Source organism: Alligator mississippiensis, chromosome 13, assembly GCF_030867095.1.
Source record: "Alligator mississippiensis isolate rAllMis1 chromosome 13, rAllMis1, whole genome shotgun sequence".
In the NCBI taxonomy this organism is placed as follows: Eukaryota; Metazoa; Chordata; order Crocodylia; family Alligatoridae; genus Alligator; species Alligator mississippiensis.
The window spans coordinates 55,309,080-55,316,498 of NC_081836.1; positions in this window are offsets into that span (position 1 = coordinate 55,309,080).

Consider the following 7,419-nt stretch of genomic DNA (forward strand, 5'->3'; position numbering starts at 1 on the left):
CAGGCGTTGGATCAGGCGGTTAAAACGCACAGTAAAAACCCAGGTTCCCGGCTGAATCTTGGCTTCTCCCACCGTGAGTTTGACTTGCCGTGGAGTTGTTGGGCTGAACAAGGAAGTGCTAGGAAAAGTGATCCCATTTGTTTTTTTTTGTTTTAGAAATGATCATTTAATTCAGATGCGGTCACATCCTGAGTAATGCAGTAAAAATGATGTACTTGCCTGGCCCGCCTGGCTGAACGGTCTTTTCAGGAGTGTTTTCAGATGGGAATTGAACCGTCACGTCAGAACGGGCTGGGATACTTGATCGTAAGAGGCTTGAACTAAGTGTGGGGAAACCTGTTATCACAGATTTTGGGTCTGGGGGAATGTTTCGAGACATGACACGTGCACACGTGCCGTTTCCCCCGTCCATAGGTTATTCTGGAGTTTAGGGGGACTATGTGGATCCTTCTCTGAAGGTGACCCTTGCCTGAAAACAGATGCTGGCTGATCTGGACGACTGGCCTGGGCATGCACGCCCCTGCGTTTGGAAACGGGCAGCGTGCTGGATCTGTCGGACATCGGTCTGAAGGAAAATTCAGACTAGCAAACCCGAGCGGATGCTAAGCCTAGAAATGTCCTCCGTAAGCATCGGTGCTTAGGGTGGTGTTATGAGCTCGCACCCGTTTCCCAAATATTCCTATGCCTGGACTGTATATGCAGCATGTGCGACTAAACAGGATGGTACAGTGTCTGGTTTCAAAGATGTTAGACTAGAATAAAAATAGATAAAGGTGAGAACACGAGTCTGTGCAGCATCTTCAAGTTTGCACGGAGGGAACGAGCAAGAAGCCAAGGGAGGTTTTTTGAGGGTGGGAAGCTGCCGCTTGTCAGAGATTATCAAAAGCTCTTCAATTCTCTTTGAGACCCCGGCCTGTTTGCTGCGTCGGCATTGTCCTGCCGGTGACCTTAATTCAAGTGGCCTAGCAGATCTCTTAGCAATGAGCTTGCCTCCAGTTGGGTGGTGATTTCAGTTTCTAATTCTGGATGGTCTCAATTGAAGTGTACTTGGTTATCAGGTTGTTTCAAGAGCTCCTTCTCAGAAACCCTCCACGTTTCCTGTAGTCGCTGTTTGCTGCTAATCAGACCGATCGGTAATCAAATACCTAATCTGCTGATGTCAAAAACTGCTGGGGCGGAGCTTGGCAAAGATGCTGGGGCAGGAGGAGAAACATCGTGCCCCGTTGCAGCATCTTGTGGGATATCGGGCCACTAGAAGCCGCGGCGGCCTGTGCCCGTAGACACGAGCACTTTGCAAATCCATCATTGCCGACACTTCCCTTTCCCTGGAGGACGTGGCTGCTTGTGGTCACCTCTTGGTGAATCATTTTGCTTCTCTCTCTGCGCCTGACACGAACCAGTGAAGAAAACCATCTGCTCCCCAGGATGACGGTCTAGATATCCTTCGCTTTTGGTGCTTCTTGTTCTCTTACATCTGAACATTTTGTCACATACCTTCTGCTCCTGCAGAGAGCGAGTCTTCTGTGCCTATTCATAATACTACCTCTGGCCAATTTTCCCCTCCTGAGACTTTGTTGTTGTTGCTATTTCCTTCCCTTGGTTTCTCATCATGCACTGGGCCCTACGAATACAGCTCAGACTCTTTCCTGTCTTCGCATTTTGCTGAAGATGGCCTTGGAAATGTGGCAGTTGTTTCAAAGCACGTTTAAAGAAGAAAAGAGCTTTATTGCTCTTCGTTGTGAGCCAAAGGCTCTCCTAGGGGCCACCCGATCGAAAGCCGAAGGCACTGGAAGGGCGGACTTCTGTTTCACCCGTGTCCGTCACTGGTCTTCTCTGTGTCCATCTGCAAGTTGCTTTTGCGCCATGCTTTCTTTCCCTCATTTGTAAAACGGGGCTAGATCTGCCCCTGCAAAGTGTTGTGATGGCAATGGGAAAAAATGATGGAGCTCAGGGAGTCTTTAGTCAGCAGAGCGTTAAATCTCGTCATTCCTCCCGAGCACTTCAATTCCCTTTTGTTGTTCTCCTTAATTTTAGATTCGGAGCCAGTGCGTCACTGCCTCCGGTGTATTAATTGTAGGTGGATATCTAGTGAACTCGGGAAAATGGCTTCGGCCGGCACGGGCTAATGGAGTAAGAGCTTGCAAAGAAGAATTTTCCCAACTATTTTAGTTGGTCTAATAAAAGAGATTGGATTTACCCAAAGAACCTCGTCTGCCTAATTCCTTAGACTGACTACAGCCACCACCCTGAAACCTTTTTGGCAGGTGTGCCACAAATTAGTGCTCGCTGATTAACCTCCGATCCCCTTCCTCTGCCCAGTTTTCTGCTCCCTGCCCAATCTGCTGCTCTGCTTTCTGTTTCCTCCTCTTTGCTCCCAGCCTGATTTGCTGCTCTGCTCTTTGTTTCTTGCCCCGGTTGCCACAGGGCTGCCTGTATCCTTCCCGATCTTCTGTGTCCCGCGTATAGAGGTTGCCTGTGCCGCTTGTGTTGTGTGCCGTAGGGTGGCCCCCCTGGGCTAATGCAATAGTGAGACTTTTGCAGTGATTTGCCATCTGCCTTTCAAAGCAGCAAACCAGCTCCGTTTCTATTTTTCCATTTCTATTTATTGTTTATTATATTTATATTGATGTGAAGCTTCCTGCTCTCAACCTTGCAGATAATCTCTTTCCTTCACATCTTTGAATGCAGGGAAATCCCTTGATTTTATAAGCGTAGCGGGTTGATTTCAGGCCCAAGGATTCTAGATAACTTACCCGCCCTGGGTCCTGCGTGGTGGTTACCGTCCCGGCTCTCGAGGCCTGGCTGTCAATCGATTGCCAGCACTAATTGCTGGGACTTGGAATTTCAATGAATGTAAATACCCCGTCCCCATTCCCTTTGGTGTTTTAAAATTCCCTGCCAATTACCCATTAATCGCCAGCCGTCCGGTGATCAATCAGGGCATTGGCAGTCACCCAACAGAGTAGTTTGCAAAGGTCACAGTGGTACATTGTAAACTGATACGGAGATTGCAAATGTGCATACAGGGCGGTTGGTGTCCGGGAAGAAGAGTGTAAAAGCCGGGCCGTTCTCCAGTTCCTTCGTGGCTTGTCCGGACAACTACAACTGCAGTGATGATCATTGTGTGACTAGCTTTTTTCCTCTAAAGTCACTGGCACGAGAATATGAAGCAGCTCTGAGATGAGCCTCCCACTGCAGAAAAGATGACCCAAGACTGTGTACCGAAAGCCTCAGCTGGCAGGTTGTAATGAATGCAAGCCTGGGTCTTCTCCTCCGCTGCTCTAGTAACGGGTTTGCGATGCCTCATCTTTCATGGCATAAGCTGCCTCCTCTTAAAGACTCTTAAAGATTACAGGATAATTATTTTTATCCAAATCAGCTCTTCTTGCTTAACGAAGGGACACTTTGTGATGTTGCTTTTGCCTTTCTGTCTCAAGTGACGAAGGATCTGCCCTGGCTTCAGGGGAGAGTGATGCCCGTAGCGGATTTTGGTCCTGTCTATGGAGGAGGATCATGAGTTGTCATGATGTTATCTCCAATGTTGTGGAGAAGCAGCAGGGAGCCCACGATGCCACTGTGATGTCTCCACGCAGCTGTCTAGGACAGGGGTGCTCAACCCTTGGCCCCCGAGCCAGATCCGGCCTATGAAGCCATGTCATTTGGCTTGCAGAGATCCCTGCAGTTTGGCAGCAGGAGAGCGATGGCAGTGTGAATCGCTGTTCCTTCACTGCCAAATTTTCTGAACCCGTGGAGAGCCCCGTGGGTCGGAGAATGTGGCCCTGCATGCCAGATCATGCCAGTGCATGGCTGGATCCAATACACTGGCCACATCAGGCCAGTGCACAGCTGGATGCGGTGGGCGGGCGCAGGATTGGGTTTGTAGACCCACCCCCGCTGCCCACCTGGCCCACGGGGCCAGAGGACTGGGGGCCGTTGGCTTTCAACCATCGCTGATTCGCATCATGGCCTTGATAACGGTGCTGCTCCACAGAATTTGACTCTGCTGGTAGCAATCGGTGCCCCGAGGGATCCAGTTGCACGTGGACAGCTCGGCGGAGAAGGTGCAACGCGAGCTGCGTTCATCACCAGGGAGCATCTTGGTCGGGTCAAGGCTTTTACCTAGTTGTGCATCCTGGTTACAACTAGTTAGTTAATGCTTGCAACCTGAGCAGGGCCTGCAATCGGATGAGGGAGCAGCTGTGTTCAGGCAGGATGCCGTAGCCGCAGCGGAGGGCGGCCCTGCCTCTACTTCATTCTGGGGTCTGCAGCTTCAGAGCTGTGTTGGCCGAACGGTAGCTTTGCATTATTTTTAGTGTAGACGGGAGCTGCAGAAGTTGAGGACTCTTGAAAAACTGAGCGTCCTCAGGAGAGAGGTCTGAGGCCCTGCTAGAAGCAACGCCAGCTCTTCCTGGCCGTGGCCAACACGGACGGTCGCGGGTTGGTTAGGGCGCACACTTGCGACGTGGGAGACTTCTGCTCAGTTCCTCGCTCTGCTGCAGACGAGGCATTTAGTCTCTGCGTGCCTCTGTAATAGGAGGATCATGGATTTGTCCCGGCCAATTCAAGCATTGAAACTGCAGGGTGTTCGAAGTAGGGCAATGGGGCCTTATAAGTGCGCCTGCCATCGGGTGGTGTTAAATGAGCAGGTTTGACTTGGCAGGAGGAGCAATCGTGTGAGAAACTGGCTGGTCCAGCTTCTCCCATTTCAAACTTTACCTGGTCTGTGGTCAGAAGGCGGCTCTGTACAAACTGCAGAGCTTCCAGAGCCGTGAGAACGGCGAGAATTTACTTACGCGATGCAGTACGACCGCTGCAAAAGCATTGCTTCCAACTCTGTGCGCACCAAATGGGATAAAAAGGACCCAGATCATGCATTACAGCAGGGGTTTTCAGCCTTTTTAAATGAACGCACTCCTTCTGTCCTGGGGTTTCAGCTCATATTTTTTTTCTTGCTTGTAGTGTTACCATTACCAGGAGGGAGGGAAGGGGCAGGGGGCTGACTTGAGGCCCCAGCGGTGAAGGAGGGAGTGGGGTTGGGGCAGGGGCGAGGCATGGGGGGAGAGGGGGAGCAGCTCCTGCCACTGTGTGCACCCCGGGGAGGCGTGGGGGCATGCGCTCCCGGATCTGTGGGCAGGGCTGCTGGTGAGTCTTTCACGGGAGGTTTTAAGAGCAGGCGTGGGTCTAAGGGGGATTGAATAGCATCCTCCAACTCCCTGCAGGGGGGTGCAAAGAGGCTGGAGCTGGGCTGTTCTCAGTTGGGGCAGACGACAGGACAAGGAGCAATGGGCTCACGCTGCAGCAAGGGAAGTTTAGGAAAAACTTCCTCATTCGGAGGCTGGTGAAACTCTGGAAGGGGTTACCTAGAGAGGTGGTGGACTCTCCATCCTTGGGTTTTTTTTTAGACAAAGCCCTGTATGGGATGATGGAGTTGGGGCTGGTCCTGCTTGGCGCAGGGGTTGGACTAGATGCAATCTCCCGAGGTCCCTTCCCACCCTCCTTTTGTTTGTGATTGTCAACCAGGTTGCCTTGAGATCCTTTCAAGAGCGCTGTGGCGTCCCTCACAAGTTTAGCACGGTGAGGTGCGCAAACCCGATTCACAAAATCAACCCGGAGATTTCTAATAGGAATCCGCAGTGTCAAACGCTGCGATCGCTCCCAGGTCTTTGCAACGGAAGACCCCCCCCCCCCCCCCCCCCCCCCGTTATCTTCTGTGGTCAAAAAGCGAGTGCAAACTAAGAGCTGGCATTTTTTTAGGGGGTCTTGAGGCTATCCAGGGGTGCCTCGAGTCGAGAGCTGCCGGGGGTCGTCCAGGCGTGCACGTCCCTGCCTCCGTGCGGGGGGCTTGGATTAGGTGAACCTGCGACTCTGTGAAGCTGAAGTTTCCGCGTGTCATTTTTTAGTCTGGCTTTCACAGGCTAAATGCGCTTAGTGCGACAACCGTCGTGTTCTTTAAAATGGATTTGGCTGGGAATAAACCAGAGGCGATCCCAGCTGGAAGCAAAGAAGCAAAAGGATTTTTAACCGGAAAAGCAGGTGAAGGAAAAGTCAGTTGTTCTTTAAACTCTCCCCCACCCCCCCCAAATACCCCCCACAAAACCTTATTTCATCAGATAGTTTTGTGCTAAACCTTCCCCTGGGTTAATTTGCAGACTTAAATAGCTTGGCCTGGATAGATGCTTAAAAATAGGAACCTAAAGCTAGGCGGTTTTGAAAATCTCCCCTCTAGAAACCTAAAGGACAAGAGACTACACGAACCTTTCCAACAAACCCACAGCAGCCCTTCCTGACCCACGACACTTGAATTTCTTTTCAGACCCTGTCCTGGGGAGGCTCGGGCAGGAAAGCAACGGTAGAACAGCAATCGGGGCTCGTGGTAGAGGTGGTATCTTTTATTAGACCAACTGGATTTTTGCAAAAAACAAATTTCTTTTTTGCAAAAATCCAGGCGATCTAATAAGAATGTTTGCCTCTACCACCGGGTCTGATTCCTTTTGCCTCTAGACCACTGCGGCTACCCCCTGGACACCTGTCACGTGGCAGGACGGGGCGCTGGCTCTCCCGGGGTCCATCTCGCTGGCGCTTCAAAAGATCTCTCTAAAGAGGCGGCAAAGCAAGTCGCTTTGCTTTCAGCTCCCGTTGACTTTGAAGGCAATCGCTGTCCCTTGCAAAGCAAACCCCTTTTTTGGTGATAAACAGCCAGTTCTGGTGTCAGTTAAGGGTTTTTGGTGGTGATGTGTTTTTATGGGAGCAACGGTATAGGTGTAAGATCAGCTTTGGGGCACAGCTGCCTTCCTCGGGGCTGGGAAAGAAGCAGACCCAGCTCGAGCTTATTCATTTTGGTCAGTTCGTATGTCAGCTCGGCTCTGAATGCTAAAGGCCCTGCAGCCTCTTGCCGTGCAAGGGGTCCTGGTTTATTTTCTGGAGGCAGCTGCCTCCCCCTAGCGTCTGGACTCGGCCCACGAGAGCATCGCGGTGCTAAACCTCCAGGCCAGTCGGTTGACGATGATCGAAGGTGGATCCAACGATCGCACAAGCCGTAGTGACCGTGGGCTCACGAAGGAGGGGAGACGTCGCGGGCACTCCCTCGCTTGCCCTTCGGAGACATCCGAGCTGAAAGGCTCATGTCGTTTCTCAGCTGTGTTCGAGTCATGAAAGATGAGCATGAGCAAGACGCTTGGAGAAGATCTGGGGTGCCGGCGACATCCTCTGGAGGCTTGCAAAGTGCTGGGTGCCCCGAAAGCCCGGCTGATTTTCTCTGGGGTTGTTGCTCTTAAGATATATCAGCCCATTAAAGGAGGGCTGGGGGGTTTGATCGTGGGAGGGTGACCGGAGAGGGGCAGGGTGCAGGGGGAAGCAAGGAGCCGTGCACATCACCAGCCCAGCGCCAGGCCCACGTGCCGCGTGGCACCGCGCTCCCCT